The sequence below is a fragment of the Gavialis gangeticus genome, unplaced genomic scaffold (assembly GCF_001723915.1).
Source record: "Gavialis gangeticus isolate Ggan-Ray unplaced genomic scaffold, GavGan_comp1, whole genome shotgun sequence".
NCBI classification, from domain to species: Eukaryota; Metazoa; Chordata; order Crocodylia; family Gavialidae; genus Gavialis; species Gavialis gangeticus.
Genome location: NW_017728996.1, coordinates 29499455 through 29510444, shown reverse-complemented (window position 1 = coordinate 29510444; position 10990 = coordinate 29499455). Strand labels below are relative to the sequence as shown.

The 10990-nt window shown below is 40.4% G+C and overlaps 1 pseudogene; it reads right to left on the bottom strand.

The window, feature by feature from the left end:
- Nucleotides 1-2382: 2382 nt before the first annotated feature.
- On the bottom strand, nucleotides 2383-9113 carry LOC109288318 (annotated as a pseudogene).
- Nucleotides 9114-10990: the final 1877 nt, after the last annotated feature.

The following is a 10990-nucleotide window of genomic DNA, read 5'->3' as shown; positions in this document are numbered from 1 at the left end:
AGATACTTTTCTCTATGTTTCTTTGTTCCTTGTTTTAGTATTAACCCCTGCATTCTGTAACTTTCCACCCACATGGTACAGGATGGCCCACTACGTATGTCTTATAGGTTGCTCAGGTTTTGGTTTGAAATGACCAATCAAAATGTAACATGTCAACTGAAAAAAATGCTAGCTCAATAAAAGCCACGTGCGCTCTTTGTTTAGGGTCGACACTGATCTGAGCAACAAGCTCCTCTGTCGGCCTGCTTGCAAGCAATAAAATAGAGTTGGATCCAGCCTGAAAGTGTGACTCTCTTCTAGAGGTGAATTGGACTAGCCTCCAGGGGATAAAATCAGCAATTTATGCAACAGTGTTGAGGTATGAAAATGAACCAGGCGGAGTGAATGATAACTGGCCAAGTAACCGCTGACATCAAAATGCTTCTATGCAGCATGAAATGAGTATTCTGTGGGTGCATTTGCATGTAACACTACATCACCATAGCAATGCATCACAGCAACATAGCAAAACTCATGATGCTGCAGGTATGTCACTGTAGCAATGTGCTCCCCCGTTATAGCGTGTTGCTACAGCAACATAGTGCCTAAAAATAAACCTGCACAGCACACATGGTGCAGTACCAGCTATTACTTTGCTGTCTTTTAGTGCTTCCAAAAGGGAGTTCTAAAAGATGGTGTGGTAACAACGGTGCCATAGCAGCATGTGTAGACACACTCTATAAAAATTAGGCTCATCCAGTCTTCTGGGCCCTCAAATGGAGTGTTACACTTTGCTTCAGTCCGCCGAATAAAAATCCATCCAAACACAACTTAGTTGGTAGAAAGATATTAACAGGAGTCTAAAGAATTCAAGAGCTCAAGAGACTCCAGGCACTGACACCGTGCTTTGTAGTGCTGCAGAGAGGGTGACAGAGTGAGTTATGCTGGTTTAATGCCATCTGGGATGTCCAGGGAAACCTCCAGCTGCCACTCTTTGAAGCCCCTTTCAAACTGTGCAAACAGCCAGATGAAGGCCAGGGTTCAGGCTTGGAAAGTTTAAGTGAATTCTCACAGGAAAATGGCTGAAAAAAAGCTGGGAGCAAACTAATATCTCACGAGTTGCATTTTGTGCTGTAAATACACTGCCTCTTGTTGCCTCTATGCATTACAGACCAATTGTTTTGGGCATTAGACATTAAAAAATTCTACATTTGACTAAGAGTCTTGATTTTTCTGCAACAAAAGCAAGTGAATTGTGAAATAGCTTCATACTGTGTTACCCTGAGTTTTAATAGTCAACGCATATCAAAGAAGAACAAATGCTGTCTAGTTAATACTGTTGGGCACTTTGATATGACTGTCTCTAAAAGGTCACTCTTAGGTACATTTTTGCATGTTTTCCTCATTTCTGCTTCATATGAAAGTTAAAACACTGTGGTTTGTAACCTGAAACAATGGAGTCAGCAGCTAAATTCAACATTGTCCCATCTGGGATACAGACTCTTACCTTCATCTTTAAAAACCCAAGCCTTTGCAACCACCATTTACGCTAAAGAAGCATCTCCATTCCCTGTAATCATGTTACAGCTTTTATCATCTACAGACTAGACACACAATCATTTGAGCAGATTAAACATGTCATGAAGCTGAAAACATGTGTATGTAATATTAGCTAGGCTATAATAGTCGTATCTTGTTTGCAGCACTAAAAAACTTTTAGGTGTTCATTCATAGTAAGATGAGGTCAGAGAGCACAATCAGATAACTATTACTGGGCACATATTCACGTGTGCTTTAATGCACAATAGCCTATTTTACTGCTCATTAAAGCAACCCATAAAAAACCATGCTCGTACTCTAATGCACAGTAAAATAGGCTACTGCACATTAAGCATCACCTAAAAAGTGTGTGCTTGTGCTACTGTGCATTAGCACAGCCTAATGCACATTAATTTAGTACCTCACATTGGTGGTACTAAATTTAATGCGTATTAGGAAAAGGACATTAATACACATGTAGATACACCCACTGTATAACATCCCAATACAGTTCCCGCAATCAGTTTGCATAATATTTTTTTAAAGTTTTTTTAAAAAGTTTCAACTACTTCACTCAGTAAACAGGACTGACAGTAAAAAAAACATAAAAAAATTCAAACATAATTGTTATGATAGTTGCTAGGAAGCATAGCCATATTTCATTCAGCTTTGGATCACTACGTATTTCAGATACTCATAGCAGCCCAATAAATTAAAAAACAAAAACCACAGGCATCTCTGGGATTTGTTATGGCACTGTTCAATAAGCCATGACTTGGACTTGGTTGCATGATGAGTGTAGTTACAAAGCTTCCATTTTGTTCAGCCTTTTTATGGAAAGGCGAGAGAGCCACCTTCCTAAGTCTACATTCTGTTAGCAGTTTCTCTGTTTCGACTGCCCACAGTCTCACTCGCTCTGTTAGCTGGTAATGTTGTAGAGTTCTCTCTAATCCACGGATGTTCAAGAACATCTTTAAGCAGTAGTCTGTGGTATGGATCATGTTATAGAAGCTTTGAAACTAGATCTTTCTGATAGAAAGGGAGGAAAGCTGAATTCAACCTTTGAAATACATCTGTAAGTATCCTGATGAGTCTAGCCACAAAAAAAGATTTTCCCACCAGGAACTCATAGCACAGAACCCCCAGGCTCCAGCTATCCACCTTTTCATCATATATTTTCCTTCAATCATTTCAGGAAGCAGGTAGCCAAGTGTTCCACAACAAATGGTCCTCCTAGATGATGGAGCATGCACAGACCATCCAAAATCTATCATCTTCAGCCCTCCCTTTGAGCCAAGAAACAAGTTTTCTGGTCTGATATCATTGAAAATCACATGTTTTGAATGACAGTATGATAGAGCATCTGCTAGCTCTGCGATGTAATTAGCAGTTCTTTGCTCATCAAACTTCATAAGCTTCTATAGCTTTTGGTAGACTTCTCCATGAGGTGCCCACTCTAGAATAATGTATACCTTTGTGGCATCCTGAAAACAGCCAAACCGTCTGAGAATGTCAGGATGTCCAAGAAGAAATTGTATGTGTGCTTTTCTCCTCAGATGACGCTGTAGTCCAGCTTCCTCCAGCTGAAATTTAAAGAGCACCTTCAGTGCCACAATACATTTAGCTTCTTTTTCACAAGCCAAATACACAATTCCGAAGTGTCCTTTTCCCAGAGGACGGCCAATTTCGAAGTCATCAACACACCACACTGCCTTCTCCTGGGTGAGTTGAGGCTGGAATTGCAGCTCGTCACTGAACTCCTTTTAGGTGATACCTTTTAGTCTCTTTATTTTTCAGTTTAGAAGTATCTTCTTCTTTAGGCTTGTGTCCTAGCTTGTGCCTAAATCCGGTGCTAAATACACAGACTGTCTGAGCGAAGTGCAAAGGACACAGAATTTTTTGCACTTCAGCCATTCAACTCCAGGGACTTGCTCTTTTGGCAGCAGAGAGACTAGGACTCATTTTAAGACTGCCTCAAAACTGGCTGGAATCGTCCCGCTGTGCCCAGGCAGTCTGGGGCGGGTTTTTTCTGGGTTCTGTCCATACTGCCATGGCCACGGCGCGTCTCGGCCATGAGCGCTAGTTGAATTCTAGTTGAATAGGAGAAGTCCCTGAGGACTGGAAGAAGACCACTGTTGTGCCCATCCACAAGAAGGGCAGGAAGGAGGACCCAGGTAACTATAGGCCAATCAGCCTAACTTCCATCCTAGGGAAAATCCTAGAAAAGTTCATCAAGGAGTCTATCTGCAATAAGCTCGCAGAAGGTAAGATTCTGAATGAGTCAGCATGGCTTCATTGTGGGCAGGTCTTGCTGTACCAACCTTAGCTCCTTCTATGACCAGGTAACTTGCCACCTCGACATGAGAGAGCAGGTTGGCATTGTATACCTAGACTTCCAAAAGGCCTTTGATCTAGTCTCGCATGATGTCCTTATGAGAAAATTGGAGGATTGTGGGCTTAACTCTGAGACAGTCAGGTGGGTGAGAAACTGGCTGCAGGTTAGAACCCAAAGAGTCGTAGTAAACGGATCTGTGTCACCCTAGCGAGAAGTGGGCAGCAGTGGCCCACTGGGGTTGGTGCTTGGTCCAGTACTTTTCAACATCTTTATTAACAATTTGGATGTGGGGGTGAAGAGCTCACCGGCCAAGTTATGGGGGAGTGTGGTCCCGCTTGAAGATAGGCAGCAGTTACAGGCAGATCTAGACAGGCTAGCAAGTTGGGTGGATCAGAATCTGATGAAGTTCAACATTGAAAATTGTAAGGTGCTCCACCTCAGGACAAGCAACCCCCAACACACCTACAGGCTTGGCAACACCAAACTGACTGGCACCACAAATGAAAGCGACCTGGGAGTAATAATAGACCACAATATGAATATGTGTGATGCAGTGCGGTGCTGTAGCCATTAGGGCAAATAATACTCTGGCATGCATCAATCGATGAGTCTCCAGCAAAACCAAGATAGTGATTCTTCCACTGCTCAGCACTGGTGAGACTGCAACTGGAGTACTGTGTCCAGTTCTGGGCACCGCACTTTAACAAGGACATGGACAAGCTTGAGAGAGTCCAAAGAGCCACCCGTATGAGCAGAGTCTTACACTTACCATATGATGAAAGGCTGAGGGCTCTGGGACTCTTCAGTCTGAGGAAAAGAAGGCTAAGAGGGTACCTGGTAGCAGCTTACCACTACACTAAGGGAGTACATCAAGGGCTCGGTGAACAACTGTTCACCAGGGCACCCAAGGGGAAAACCAGGAGTAATGGCCACAAACTCCTGGAAAATCGATTCAGACTCAACATTAGGAAAAACTTCTTCACAGTCAGGGTGTCCAGACTGTGGAATAAGCTCCCTCCAGAGGTGGTGCATTCACCTACCCTGGAAATCTTCAAGAGGAGACTGGATGGTCCTCTCACTGAGGTCACCTGATCCCAGCTGTCTTTCCTGCTTGGTGCAGGGGGCTGGACCCCATGACCTTCTGAGGTCCATTCCGGCCTTACAATCTATGAATCTATTAACATATTTTTTCATGTAATATTAGAGAATGTAACATAGCAAAGTTACTTACTCTCCCCAGAGAAAGTATGTTACTTGGCTACCAGTGAAACAAAATAGTTCGACTCTACCACTGGCTGTAATAATGAAATGTAATATTAAGGTACTGTCAAGTACAGGCTATGCATAAAATCAGAGTCCATCAAATAAAGGGTTAAGTTTCCCAATCTTTTTAATCTGAGTCACTTAAACCACCACCTGCTGTGTAAACGGCACAAAATTATCTGACAAGCAACATCTAAAATATGTTTTTGCAACTGATGTTCTGATTTGAATGTTACCTGAAGACAGAGCTATTCTATGTTGATTAAGAAAACTGAAGTGGGTTGGAGCTGATCATTAATTATTTTTCTTAACATTTGTATATGATTTTGTCAAAGAAACCAAAACCTGAAAACAGAAAATATATATTTGAAGGAACTGAAATCTAAAAGTTTTGAATTTTCAGTGAATGACCCCCCCCCAATTGATCCCGATTTTTTATGAAAATCTAAACTTTTTGACAAAAACAAGCTCTCTGCAAAAATTCCATTTTCCAAAAAATATTATCCACCAAATAACTTTGACAAGTCTATTGGCTATCTATTAGATAACTGTTTCTCTCTCACTGTATGTTTCTTTTAATAAAAGTTGAGCATTGTATTAAGTGGATTCTTTGATTCTTCAGTACATCACTGGTGCATTCTACTAAAAGGCTTTATAGAACACATTATACTAACTGCGCTAAAATGCTCAGGGACAATATACAGAAAATACTAAAACATTAGACTAGAAGTCTTTATAAAAGAAGACTTCAATTAAATATCATACAAATAGAAATGATTCACTTGCCAAAGATGAGATTTTTTTTCATTTCTGGCTTTGCTATTTTATGTAAGAGGTTGAACAAATGTATTTAACATTTGTTTGTATATAGGCCTATGTAATTAAGTGTGAAATTTGACTCAACCTTAACCATTGAGTAACAACCCATAATTCCATGATATATCTCTCAACACATGTGTATGCCTATATAAATCATAGATTATTTTAACAAAGGTTATATAAATTGTCATTAATCATAATAAAGCATTAATCAAATGTATGTAATAATCTAACTGCTACTATATAGATGAAGCAAAATATTTAAATCTGTATTCTTCTGCAGACAGCCTTTTTCACGCTCCTGAACTGTGGTCATTTCTCTTTCATGAACATTAAATATATTCAACAGCCTCTATCACATTTGTAGTTTAGCAGTAATGGCTGACAGGGAAGGCATTTCCTGGCAGTTAATAAGTGACTGGAGTTGTTGATTAGGTTCTTTGGCTTTTTCTCACGTACTTAGACTTACTGTTCATTAACTGACAGGAAATGCTCAGTATAAAGGTGACCATTGCTATTTTAATCTGAGAAAATATTTAAATGTAAAGAAAATATGTGATGTCCTTATGTGTTAGAAAGTTTAAAACATGGGTGGCACATTGACCTGACTTCAGGATGCAGTGCTCTGATATAGTGACTTTATTTTTAAGCTTTTTAGAGCTGATCCAATGCCCAGTAAAGCTGGTGAGACTCTTTCCCTTTACTGTCCATTGGGTTGGGTTTTAATCAATTTAAAACCAAAGCATCCTATTGAATGCTCCACTCTGTTTACTGATAGAGTGCTTACAGATCAGCTTCTTGGCCCATTTAGTCTGATATCCTGAATTAGACTGATATTACTCGCTGCTTCAAATTCAAAACATCACTAATCTACTAAGCCACTGGAAAAGACTGTAGCTCCCAGGAGAAGAGGGCAAGGAGTAAATACCTTCCTGACCCTTACAGTTGCTCATTTTATGCCGCAAAACATGAAATGTGATTACTCTTATCATTCTCCTAGCTCACATAGCTACAAATGTTATTAGTAGCCATAAAATTATTCAGCCTCTTCTAAAATCCATTTTAAAGAGTGTCTGACATGTATTAGCAGATCTAAAATCCTGATTCTGAATACCCAACCTTGAGCATCACAAGCAAAATGTAGATATAAGCAGCAATGACAAGGCTGCAGAAGTGCTAATGAAGAGTGGTGCCACTGCCAAAGAGAAACATTACGCATTATTAACACATTAGCCCACTAAGGCACTGTGCCAACTATAATAAGCAACCAATTTGGCATGCTAACTCAGATGTGCAGGTCATTCAAAAAATCTTCCTCCATTTTTTTCTCCCTTGTGGACAAACATGATGCGATACATTCTTGTCCGCTAATGCCCAGAAAAGCATTGCTTTTAACGGGGTTCCGCCTCTAAAGCTCAGTTGGCCACTGTGTTATTAATACTTTGACACCCATATTTCTAATGTGAGGTCCAGTTCACAAATCTGCTACATATATTATATGTGCATGGGAGTGTGGAGAGGGATAAATCATATTCATTATTCACACTCATGAAATTCCAAACACAAGGGAAGTACTGATGGCCTCCTTGGGGAACCAGAAACATCTTGTCAGGGATATACAAGTAAAAGGGGTGCAAAATCAATTACGAAAGGAGGTGTTTCCTGCTCTAACAAGCTAATTACTGTACATCTAGTCACACAGGGAAAACTGATGCTTTTTATTTTTAATGGAGGTGCTGTCAAATTAAATCAGCTTGGAAGGAGCACAGAATTTAATGTATTCCCTTAGCCAGTGTTCACTTTAACACATTTACATATGCAAACATGTTAATATTCTCTGAACAGAAAGAAGGAAACTGACAGCAAGTAACTCAATAGTACACTGAGTAGAACATAACAAAATGATGAAATAGGTGAGATTTGTCATTTTATTTACACTAGTTACACTAATATAACTTCAGTAGACTTCAGAATAACTTCTCTCAATTGACACCAATATGAGAGAAAACAAAATCTGCCCCATGGGATAAATATTCCCAAATCCAGTTATAGAACTCAATTCAGTAATAAAACAAAATAAAGATATACTGGCCACTACATACCTTATCTTTTTTTTCCCTAAACAAAAAGCCAAATTTAGGATATGATTTTATGGCTCTTACTATTAGGAGAACTTGATGGAGTTGTATTTTTCTTTGATGTATCCAATTAATTTTCAAGGAAAATACAATATTTTTTTCTTCCTTTAATGCAGCAGGAGCCAAATACAGGACTGTTCCCTTTTAGCCATCACACTGTCCCAGGGCCACATTCCTTGTGCTTTTTCCAAAAAGATCTAGTGTTTCCTTGCTACTTTAGGTATCACTCTCTTGTCCTTTCCTGACTCTTTCACAGACACACAAACCTTCAAAAAACCCTGACAGTCACACACCCATCTGCCCATATGTGCCTTGCAATGTGCCTTTGTTTTGGGTGGTGACACATGCCTATGATGACAGGGGAAGACTCTATTGTTTCAGCTCTCTGGTTCCCTGTAGGTTAACTGTTTCTTAAAACTATCTTAAATGAAGAACAGTTGTTACACCCAGCCCATAGCAACACTGTGTACAAACAGAGGCCTAATGTGCTCTTTAACTGAAGGACACTGCACATATCAGACCTCCAGCTGCTTTTCAGGACAAAATTCCCTTCCTATAGCATTGGCAGTCAGTGCATTGGATAGGCTTGTTTGACTTCCATAAATCCTACTTATCTCAATTGCCAACTGTTTTTTCCATCCTGCTTCAGTAAATGTTGGAATCGGAGCAATGCCAACGGCAGCCCACTCTGAAAAGAATGGATCAAGGAAAGGTCACATCACCCTGAATGCCCATAAGATAGATGGTCAATGCTGATCTTGCATCTCAATGACTCATCTGAGAATACTCAGAAGAAAGTGAGATTATAACAAAGGTGGGACTCCCAGAGGCTGACCAACAACATCCCTGCAGCCAAACAACTTTAAAGGAAAAAAAGCACAGAGCTCTGTTTTGTGCCTGCCAGAGCTTTCCAACATGCATTTCCAGGCTCCATCCTGATGGTTGCATCCAGCTGTGCCAATATATTTCCATCTAGGACCTGATCGTAGCTAAAAGACAGATGATCTCTGATATATTCTCTTACCTTTAACTATTCCCATATGATCGAAGTGTTTCTAGGATACAGAGAACAGGCCCAATCTTGAAGTTTTTATCGAGGCCAGGTTGTCCTTGCAGCACCAAGTATTTAGGAAAGATGTTACAGGGAGCATCCATGCCTTTTGCTCGTTCAGCGCAAGAGGCAAGGGGTAGTTCCAGTTCTGAACTGGGGAGCTTATGAACTGCCCACTGTGCCATATGCCTTTTGTTCCAAAGTGAGGAACCAAGACCACCCGCACTGTACCAGCCTACAGAGAAAGGCAGGGGAGCAGGCTATATCATCCTGAAGGATGGTAGATCTTGGACACCAGCACCATTCACATTGCTGAGGTGACTGGAAAGTGACTATAACAATATAATTCTCCCTTTTCCCTAAGTCATCACTCAAGCAAAACTCCCAACCTAACTTTACCTAAGTACAAAGTAATTGAGAACTGACTCCAAGACCTAGCCCAAGATTTGCCATGTGATTTGGTTTGCTTGTTATCCTGCCCTGCTGAGAAGGCACTGGAAACACTCAAAACCCGTGTTGTTCATAAAATAGATTTATGTTCTTGGAGGTGTTCAGCTACTTCTTGAGGAAAATGCACAACTTGTGTCTTACACTCACATGGATTCATTCACTTATGGAGTGTATCCCTTGATACCATTGTCTGACACGATCTGTCCTTCACATGCATCTGCAGACAGGAGTTTCCTATTACAGACAATGCCCATCATGTCCCTGTCTGTATTTCTCCTACTCTCTGGGTATTCAGTTTTAGGTACTTAGCGAATAACCAGGAGTGGTCAAGTGTGATTAGATCTGGGTAGCTAATAATTTAGCACAGATTTAGAGGAAAGACATTGCATTGAATTCACCTTGTAGGAGTCTACCCAGTTTATCACATACAAAGAGTTCTTGATCAGTCTGAATGATGCATGGTAAATCAGAGAAGTTGTATACTTGAGTATGCAGTCTTTGAGGGAAGTGCTGTAAGTGGAAATGAAAAAAACAAAGAGAAGTTGAGTGATGGATAATATTCTGTTTGCAGGGGCAGTGCCAACCACAGAGAGGGGAGGCAACCTAAAATCTCCCTAAATACCATACAAACAGACTTCTTGCTCTTCCAGAGAGATGAAAGTGTGACCTTGTCTGCTGAACTGTATAGAAGCAATCAGAAAAACAGGGACAAGTAAAGGGAAATGGATTTGCTCAGACATTTATGTGCCAGGCATATGGGCAGCTGTGAGAGGATACCAGCACTATCTTGCTCTCCAAAACACGAGTTGAAGAGCAAGGGGTCTGTGGAATCTCCTTAGAGGTGATGTTGGCCTGACACATGGGGATGGCATCCCTGGTGAAGCCTGTCCCCCCTCAGTAAAGGACAAAATAGAGACATCTGCTGGGAAACAGTTAGCTTTATTAGATACACAAGGGTTTCCAGTCTGGAGCAGTGATAGAATTGCATGGAATCTAAGCTCAAAGAAATAAAAGGAACTTCAAAAGACACAACCAGACTAACAGAATCATTTAGCAGCAATCTTTTTTTTCTGGGAAGAAAATTGGAGCCACCTGAGAAGCAAGTCAGGATTCAGAATATCTGCATCCTTGAAATTCCATATGCTATTGATTCTGGACCTTAGATCTTATGAAAGCTCATCCATAAACCCATGACAATAGATGTTACAATTGATCCCACATGCAGAAGGATTTATAGGATTCCCAGGCTTAAAAATATGTGCATATTAAAGGCAACACTAATGAAACTTGTCGTAAAAGAAGCAAAACCAAAAGAATCCTGTACATTGCTCCTGGCTAACATAAAAATCAGAAGATAATCCATTTTTCTATAAAAATGTGTCTACCTTTTTGACTTAGATGATAATATGTATCAAA